The 9,219-nt window shown below is 24.1% G+C and overlaps 2 non-coding genes across 2 annotated transcripts; both read right to left on the bottom strand.

Moving 5' to 3' along the window:
- Positions 1-593: 593 nt before the first annotated feature.
- LOC124897495 lies at positions 594-688 on the bottom strand. Its single transcript, XR_007054211.1, has one exon. It is a non-coding gene; the product is annotated as a small nucleolar RNA U31b (small nucleolar RNA).
- Positions 689-906: 218 nt separating this feature from the next.
- Positions 907-987, bottom strand: LOC124897461. Its single transcript, XR_007054179.1, has one exon. It is a non-coding gene; the product is annotated as a small nucleolar RNA Z195/SNORD33/SNORD32 family (small nucleolar RNA).
- Positions 988-9,219: the final 8,232 nt, after the last annotated feature.

The following is a 9,219-nucleotide window of genomic DNA, read 5'->3' as shown; positions in this document are numbered from 1 at the left end:
ATTATATGCATAAGTAAAGTACGTAGATTTTGGACTCCATATTGATAGAACTTTCATTTCCTAAATTAGTACAATACAAATTTATTTGAAAGTTATTTTTTACTTAAGAAATGAAAAGAGATATGGTATCTTGCCTTGAAAATTTTTAACCTTTCTTAAGCAAATTTGAACTGAACCACGAGTCTACATTCTAGTAAAAGTGACAATACACATATTTAAGATTTAAATATGTTTGGTATGGAGACAAATTCATTGAAATCATAGGCCTGTTGGTGGCACCAATAATGAAAACAATCTTCTTGGCATTCATATATACCATCCATTTGAATGAGTAGTTGATTTAAAACTGTCAGTGTGGCTCCTTTGGCATCTGCACTGCTACCTCCTCTCTGCAAAAGAGGATAATATTTTAGCAACAAAAGTATATAATTTGAAAAGAATAGTAAGACGGTGTAGTAACATAGATCAATGGAAACATGAGAACAAGGAACAACACATGAGTATCAATTGAGTCCAACTCATCAAAAACAGGACGCAAGGTACAAATATTTTTAATAAAACCAAAAAATATATAAAATTAACGTAATTGTTTAGAAATAACCAAATACAATGAGTCTATCACCACCTTGCAAATTCAAAATTTTGGATGCAACTTAATACTGGGGTGACACTAACTATCATTACTTCCACTTTCAAAATACAATTAATAATAATAGCAAGAAAAGTACACACATTATATCCTAATGTAATGAGTCTACTATGGCAGAAAAATAAGAGTCAAATGTTGTAACACCTCAGAACCAATCTTTTATTATGAGATTTCAAGATTACTTTGTGTAGCTAAACCAAATCGCATACCCCATAAAAGAATAGAAATTGAAAATCTTTAAAAGGACAATAAATGCTATAAGATCAAATGCTAGTGCATGTATTTTAATTCATTATTGAACTCTACAGATTAGGTGGATAAGAATCATCGCACCTTATAAGTAGATTGTCCACACAAAAGATTAACAACAACAAGAAGCCAGCATAATCCACAAGTAGCATTTCGGAAGGATAGTGTGTACACAGTCATACCCCTACCTATGAAGGTAGAAAGACCGTCTCCGACAGACCCCAAAGACACAATAATTCCAGTTGACGGAGAGATCTCTTATACTATCGACTCATGTATCCTGCTCCAATAATGATTCATTCACCAACGTCTTCCTCAAGTCAAACACCAATTTCTTTTCTATATTTTCCATATTTTCAGTTTTTATATATTTGAAAAAAATAGTACTAATTACATCTATAATGTATAATCTATATTTATAATATATTAAAAGTGTGAAGACCTTTAGAAAATAATTTGAACTTTTTGCCCTTCATTCAAAACTTTTGCAATGGACAAAATCGACTTTTCACTTATTTTTTTCAATTAATATATCATCATATTTATAATATTTAAAATTAAGAAGTCCTAAAAATGGTTAGAAAAAAATATACAGAGAACTAATATCGATAAGTTTTCTTTTTCCTTGTGTACATCAAAAAGAGTCTTAGAAAATATGATTAGAAAAAAATTATCATAATTTCCATCAAAACTAAAAAGTAGTAATAAAATTTAATAACAACTTTATTTATTAACAATTAATATAAGGAAAAGAAATACTATTACTCATGCGTTATTTTTTCGTTTTTCAATTTTTCACCAAAATTTGATTGTTGTAATATTAAAGGAAAAGAAAAATGAAATATGACTACCAAAATTTGATTGCTACGATATTAAAGGAAAAGAAAAAAAATATGGCTCATGCGTTAGTTTTTTTTTTTTCGATTTTCCACTAAAATTAGATTGTTAGAATATTAAAGGAAAAGAAAAGGCTATTAGTATGTTCACGTTATATGAAAAATCCTAAAAGTTTGGACTTTTTTGGGGTAATTTCATTTAGTTAAAAAATTATAATACTTAAAACTTCTAAATTAATTAAAATTTACCATATATAAAAAAGAATTTCTACAATATTATTTAAGTAACATACCTATTTTTTTATTGTGCTACATCTACTTTTTCTTCTTATTTTTATTTTGATTTTGATTTTATATATATGTGTGTATGTGTATGGCGTGACAATAAACTAAATTGGCACGCTTACTTTTTTATATTGCATTAATTCTTAGCCTACGTATTTTTCTTCTTACAGAATAAACAAAATTTTGTGTATGTTTCTTAGCTATTGTAATGTGTAGAGGCTATTAATTTTATCTACACTTTATAGTTATTAATTTTTAATTGATGTGCCAGGTTGAGTTGAGGTAAGTTTTCTAAAATTTTAGCATGTTTATGAAGTTTACGATAATAAGTTATTATGGTGTATTCTTGAAGACAATCCTAATTGCTGAGAGGTATTTATATCTATACTTTATAATTATTAATTGGTACGTTAGGTTGATTTAAGGTAAGTTTTCTGAAACTTCAATCTATTTGTGAAGTTTACAATAATAAGTTATTATGGTGTGTTTTTCAAGAAAATTGATTTTTGTTTATTAAGCTTTTTACATAAGTTATTATTGATTGGTTCTTCAATTTTCTTATTTAGATGAGCGCATGTAAATAAAAATTCACGTGAAATATGTGATTGAGATTTCACATCAAAAAATAAATGCATTTAAAAAAATGTTTTTCGTAACTTTATATTCATTCATATTCGTCCTATTTATACTATTAAGTTTTTTAATAATTGAAGATTTGACAAATAATATATATAAGTTAATACTTTTTTCGTCATAATCATATTTATATAAAAAAAAAAAAAATTGTGGTACTTTTAGTTTCAATTCTTCATCTTTATCTAATGATAGAGTCCACTACAAGTAAATATGGTCATAAAATTGAAATGATAAGCTTTAAAGTTCAAAAGTGTAGAATTTTTTTCTTAGTTTAAAGTTAACTATACAACTGACACTAATTGCAATTCTAAATTTTTTTTATTTTTTTATTTATATTTTATTAATTGACACGAAACACACTGTATAGCACGTACACTAATCTAGTAATTAATAATAACTTGAAATAGTATTTCATTGGAGCTCAATTTGTTTTCTTTTTACTAACTTTCCTTAATTATTTACACAACACACAAAAAAAAAAATAGTTTTAGCAGGAAACGGATCCGACAATTGATTATTGAAATATTGTGTCCATATAGGTCTAAAAGTCCATATATTATTATGGTTTGTACATAATTATAATTAATTCAATTTATGATTAATATAAATATAATCTAATAATAATTTGAGAAAAGGGTGAAAAGACTATATTTTTTATTGCAAAGATATATTTAAGTACTCATAATTTCTTCTCATATATTTTGGGACTCTTAACTTTTAATTTATTTCCATATATTTTAAGACTCTTGACTTTTAATTTCTTCTCATATATCTTAAAATTCATATATTTTAGGATTTTCATTTCTTTTCATATATTTATTTTATTAGGATTCTTCCCATGTATTTTATGACTCCTTAATTTAATAAATAATTGAATAAAAAGGTGAAAAGACGATTTTGGAAAAAACGATTTTGTCTATTACGAAGACTTTTAATGAAGGACAAAAAGTTCAAACGACATTTCTAATGTCCTTCACACTTTTAATATAACTAGTCTATAATACGTGTGTTGCACTTGTATTTAATGTTAAAGAAGAAAGCTGCATGTATGCAAAGAACAAACTCATTATATTCAAATTAATGAATATACAACTTTAAAAATATATATACGGTCAGACCTCTCTATAATAACCTGCCATTATAACGGTATTTTACTATAGCGACCTGATTTTTTGTGTAATCGATTTCATGTTCTATGTTACTTTTCTATAATGACATTCTACCTATAACAACAATGACGTTTATTATAGTGGTACATTCTTTGTAAATTACCTCTCTATAATAATTTATTCAAATATTTATATTTTATAAAATATATTATTATAGTGATACATTATTTATAAAATTACCTCTCTATAATAATATATTCAAATATTTATATTTTATAAAAATATATTATGTATTGTATAAAATAAAATATTAATGATAATCATCATTAAACTAATAATTTTTAAACATATGAGAAATCACTTGGGAGTAGAGATTCGGACAATTACAAGGTAAGAAGGAAAAAAACCTTAAAAATATATTTGGAACCTCCTTGTTCCGCTATTATTTTTGTTAAATTGGTTAATAATTTTCATATTTTTATTAGTAACAATTAAATGAGATTTAAATATCAAACGCTACTATATTTGCATAGCAGCATCTTTCTATTGTAACAATGAAGTTTTTGGACAAATATTGCAACTATAGAGAGGTTTGACCGTAAATACATTAAATAATATATTTAAATTAAAAATAAATATAAAAAAATATGAGCTCTTAAAAAATTAAAATATTTTTAAACTTTTAGAAGTTCCAAATAAAGCTATTAATATTTTTACTTTTGTCAATTACAATTTCCTCTCTCTCTCTTTCTCTCTCTCTCTCTTTTAATTTTTAAATGGTAAAATAAATCAATCAGTAAAAAAATACATAAAAGACGAATAAACTATTGAAAAATAGTAATTAATTTTAAATAAATTATAATATTTTATTCTTTAATTTCACTAATGAAAAAAAAAATTTAATCTTTTGTTTGTAAATTCAATACCATATTTTAGAATTATAATGCAACAATAAAAATTTTTATGATATGAGAGACTTCTCATATTGTTTTCTTAATATGAATTCTTAAGTTTTTATATCTTTCACTCCCAAAAGTATAAATAATTCAGAATTCATATCTTCTTTTGTCAATTTAAAATTGTACCACTACTTACGTGCCATCAAAATATAGTTAATTTAACTAACTTGAAAACATGATTCTTTAGGAAATAATAGAATTAATGCATCTTCAATCGTCCTAATTAAATTTGAGTTCATATCGAAAGGTCCACATCAGAAGAGAAAACGCTCTCTAACAAAAGTGACTCTGTGTCTAAATAAATTCAAATCCAAAAATTTAAATTATACTCAATTAATTTAATGATCAATACGTCTTGATATATCAACATTTTACAGTCATAAAGATTTTATATAGAAGATAAATAAGAGTTTTCACATATGAGCAAATTAAAACTCTTAGATCATCACAAGTGGAACAAAAGATACAAAATAAAACTAAAGATACAAACTTTACAAACCTGATCAGGACAACAAATAAATAATTAGTATCGATATTATTTTGTCGTAGGCCATCACCTTTAATTCATTGTAATGTGTGCATGTAATTAATAATCATACACTAATTTTTAAAAATCACATCAATTGTTTGAAAAATAGTTTTGATTTATAGAATAAAGATTAAATAAAGGTGTGTAAATTTCTAAACAATCGATAGGAGAACAATGAACTAAGGAAAAAAGATGTCTCATTAAAATAAGTATTTTTTACATTTTATGTTTGAATTCCTGGAGAAAGATAAGTAATTATAATTATTTTATACAATTCAAATTAGAAAATTATATAAATAAGGTAAAACTTTATCAATTTTAAAATGTTAAATATTATGAGTTTTAATCTCTAACAAATAGGTAAGGATAAAAATTTATTTTTTATAACTTTAATTGATTTCATTTAAATTAAAGGGTCGTGTAACAAATAATTAATAAAGATATGTATTATTACACTTTAATATTTAAATCTTAGAACTCTTCCTTTCAACTATTCTCATAAACTCTACTTCTTAATGGTGGTCCATTTTCAAGAAACATTTACTAAATAGGAATAGTTAATAAACTATATATTAATGTATGTTTTAATGGATGTGTTTTTTTCAAGATGACACTTATTTTGAGAGGAACAAAGTAAATCTTTGGAGAGGTCTAGATGAACTTTGATGACATTCCACCAAAAAAAAAAAATTAATTAATTCACATGTAGAACTTTAAATTTAATTTCATTCAAATAATGATTCAATTTTCAGCTACACAAATTAACAAAAAGAAATGTATAAATTAAAATCAACATTCCAAGAGCTTGAAATTCACACGATTTTAATGCTAACACATATTTAACAAAAACCAAAGCATAATGCCTAACATTTGTAACTTATCTTGTTGACAACAACTAGCAACTACTACTTCTTAATTCAAGTAATGTTAAATACATATGAGATCGAAAAATTTAACCAAAAGAGAAGTTATTTCCATATAATAATGAATATTCTCGGTTCCACCCTTCAGAATATTATTACCATAAAAAAAACCATCTCAAAAGGTGAGTTTAATTTAGTTAAACCTCGTGCTTCGTATATCCTATCAAATAGACCCAAGAATTGTATCATACCTTAAATTTTTACTTCATTCATGAATACTTTTGAAGAAACGCTTATCAACTTGTTCGTACCGTGAATATTAAAAAAAAATGTTCCCTCATTCTCTTCTTTGTCTCTTGATGTGTCTCTTTGTCACATTGTTATAAGGAGAAGTCAATGTATTTCACATGAAAAGAATAAGAATGAATATCTATAATAATTTATATCATTCAAAACTAAAAATTGTCAAGCAAAATTAATCACCTTTTAAAATCTAGATCATCAACTATCTGTATATATTCTCATCATCATCCATCTTTAAGATACCTACAAAATTAATGCACCTCAAAGTAAATTAAATATTACAAAAATATTTTCTGTCGTAAAAAATAATTGTAAAGCAAACAATAAAGAATGAACTAAGATCAGAAGTAAATACTAATTTTGTTTTATATGTTCATTGAAGATGCTATTGTATTATTGTAGAAGGATTGTCAATTTATAAAAATTCAAAATCTTTTCAAATTATCTAAATATGGTAAATTTATATTCCCCCACCATCATAAATAACCACCAATTTTAAAAGAGTAAGAATTCCAACAACAATAATTAATAAGTCTAATTTTAGTAAAATAAATTTTTAATAAATACTTTTTAAGATAAATATCAGATCAACTATTTTGAAACGGAGAAAGTAATTATAAGGAAAATTACTCTTTTTTCTTTCTCCTATTTTTTCCCTCGAACCACAGATGCATGGGTGCTTTTGTTTCCTTAAAAGGAAAATTGCTTTTCGTCTTTTTATATTTTTTTCTTCGAAACACAGATACATTGTTTTTTTTTTTTGTTAGTAATAAGGAAAATTACCTGGTTATTCCTATTTCCTCTTTTATTTCTTTTCAAGAATTTAGTACTTGTAAATTATAGATAGTGGTCTTTTGAGTAATTTTTTTTCTCTAATTTTTCTAACCGTAATATTTATTTATTACCATATATTTTAGGAATCTTATTTTTTTTCTTTCCATATATATTTTAAGATTCTATTATAATTAATATTATTAAAATAATTAACTACTAATTTGAGAAAATAGTGAAAAGATAATTTTATCTATTATGGAGTGTTTTAATGAAGGGCAAAAAGTTCAAATCACTTTTCAAAATCTTTCTCACTTTAATATAATAATGTAAATATAAACATATATTTTAGTGTAAGCACACATATATTTTACCATCAGAGTTTCAAGTGGTTGATAAACCATCAGTTTTGCGTTTGTTATGCAATACCTCTTTCCCTTGTTGCTAGAGAATAAAAGAGACGTATCAACTAGAACCATATTTGCAGTACAGTTATTTTTTCTTTTTTCTTTTTTTAATTTTTCTATATTTAAAATCTTTTCTTAATTTTAAAGTCAAATCCTTACAAAATCATTGATTACATATTTCTTACATACTTAAAACTTTTAAAAACTTAGTACTTTTTAATTTTTTTCTTATTCTGATGTTTTTATAATTATTTTTAAAATTTTCAAATCTTCTTAAAATCAAATATAGTTGATTTAGAACTCTTAAACTAATGGAAAATGATTAGTTGCCATTAATTCTGATAACTTCTAATACGAAAAGATTTTACTATACATGTTTAATTAATTTTCAACTCAAATATTAAAAAAAATAGTGAAAAGACGATTTTGTCTAAAACATAAGCTTTTAATGGAGGGTAAAAAATTTAAACAATATTTTTAAATAGTTCCACCATTGGCACATAGTTATGTTTATTGAGTATTCATTCATAATGTAAAAACTATCCTGGTTATGTATGCAATATATATGGAGTATGTATAAAAGTCATGTTTAAAAGACTTACCATATATTTAGAGTTTTATTTACTATATATCTCGGAGTTTTATTTTTCATATATTTAGGAAGATCAACACATCTCATATATTAATTATAGTAAGTATTTAATATTATAATCATTTGAAAAAAAATATTAAAAAGACGATTTTGTATAAAGTAAAGCCTTTTAATAAAAGGCAAAAAGTTCAAATTACTTTTCTAAGAGTCTCCACACTTTTAATATACTATAGATACTAGTTTAGCCACACTGTCTTGCACGTGTAATCTTTCCTTATTTAAAATTAGATGATTTTATTTATTGCGAAGATTTTTAATAAATTGCAAAAGTTTAAATCACTTCTCAAAAATCCTTCACACCTTAATATAATAATGTAAACATAACATATATTTTATTGTAAACACACACACACACACACACACACACACATATATATATATATTACCACCGGAAGTTTCAAGTGGTTAATGGATCATCACTTTTTCGTTTATCGTGCAGTACTGCTTTTCTTTGCTCCTACAGGCTAATAAAGATGCATCGATTTGAATCATATTTGTAGTACAATTAAATTTTTTAATTTCTTCTATATTTAAAATCTTTCCTTATTTTTAAAATTAAATCTTTAGAAAATCTTTGATTACTTACTTAAAACTTTTAAAAATTTGTCACTTTTAATATTTTTCTTGTGGTAACGCTTTCATATTTTTTATTTAGTTATAGTTTTTTAAAATCTTCTTAAAATCAACTTTAGTTAATTTAGAATTCTTAAATTAATGAAAAAGGTATTAATTGTCATTAATTCTACGACTTTTAGTAAGGAAAGGTTTTACTATAAATATTTAATTAATTTTTAACTCTTAAATATTAGGAAAATAGTGAAAAGACGATTTTATCTTATGAAGGACAAAAAGTTTAAATAATATTTTTAAGGCCCTTCACATTTTTAATGTAGTACTAGTTTAGGGTACATGTGTTGCACATCTTTTAATAATTTACTTTTTTCGTAAGATATATTCATTAATTATTTTAT

The sequence above is a fragment of the Capsicum annuum genome, chromosome 3 (genome assembly GCF_002878395.1).
Source record: "Capsicum annuum cultivar UCD-10X-F1 chromosome 3, UCD10Xv1.1, whole genome shotgun sequence".
Lineage (NCBI taxonomy): Eukaryota > Viridiplantae > Streptophyta > Magnoliopsida > Solanales > Solanaceae > Capsicum > Capsicum annuum.
This window is presented reverse-complemented; position numbering and strand designations above follow the sequence as displayed.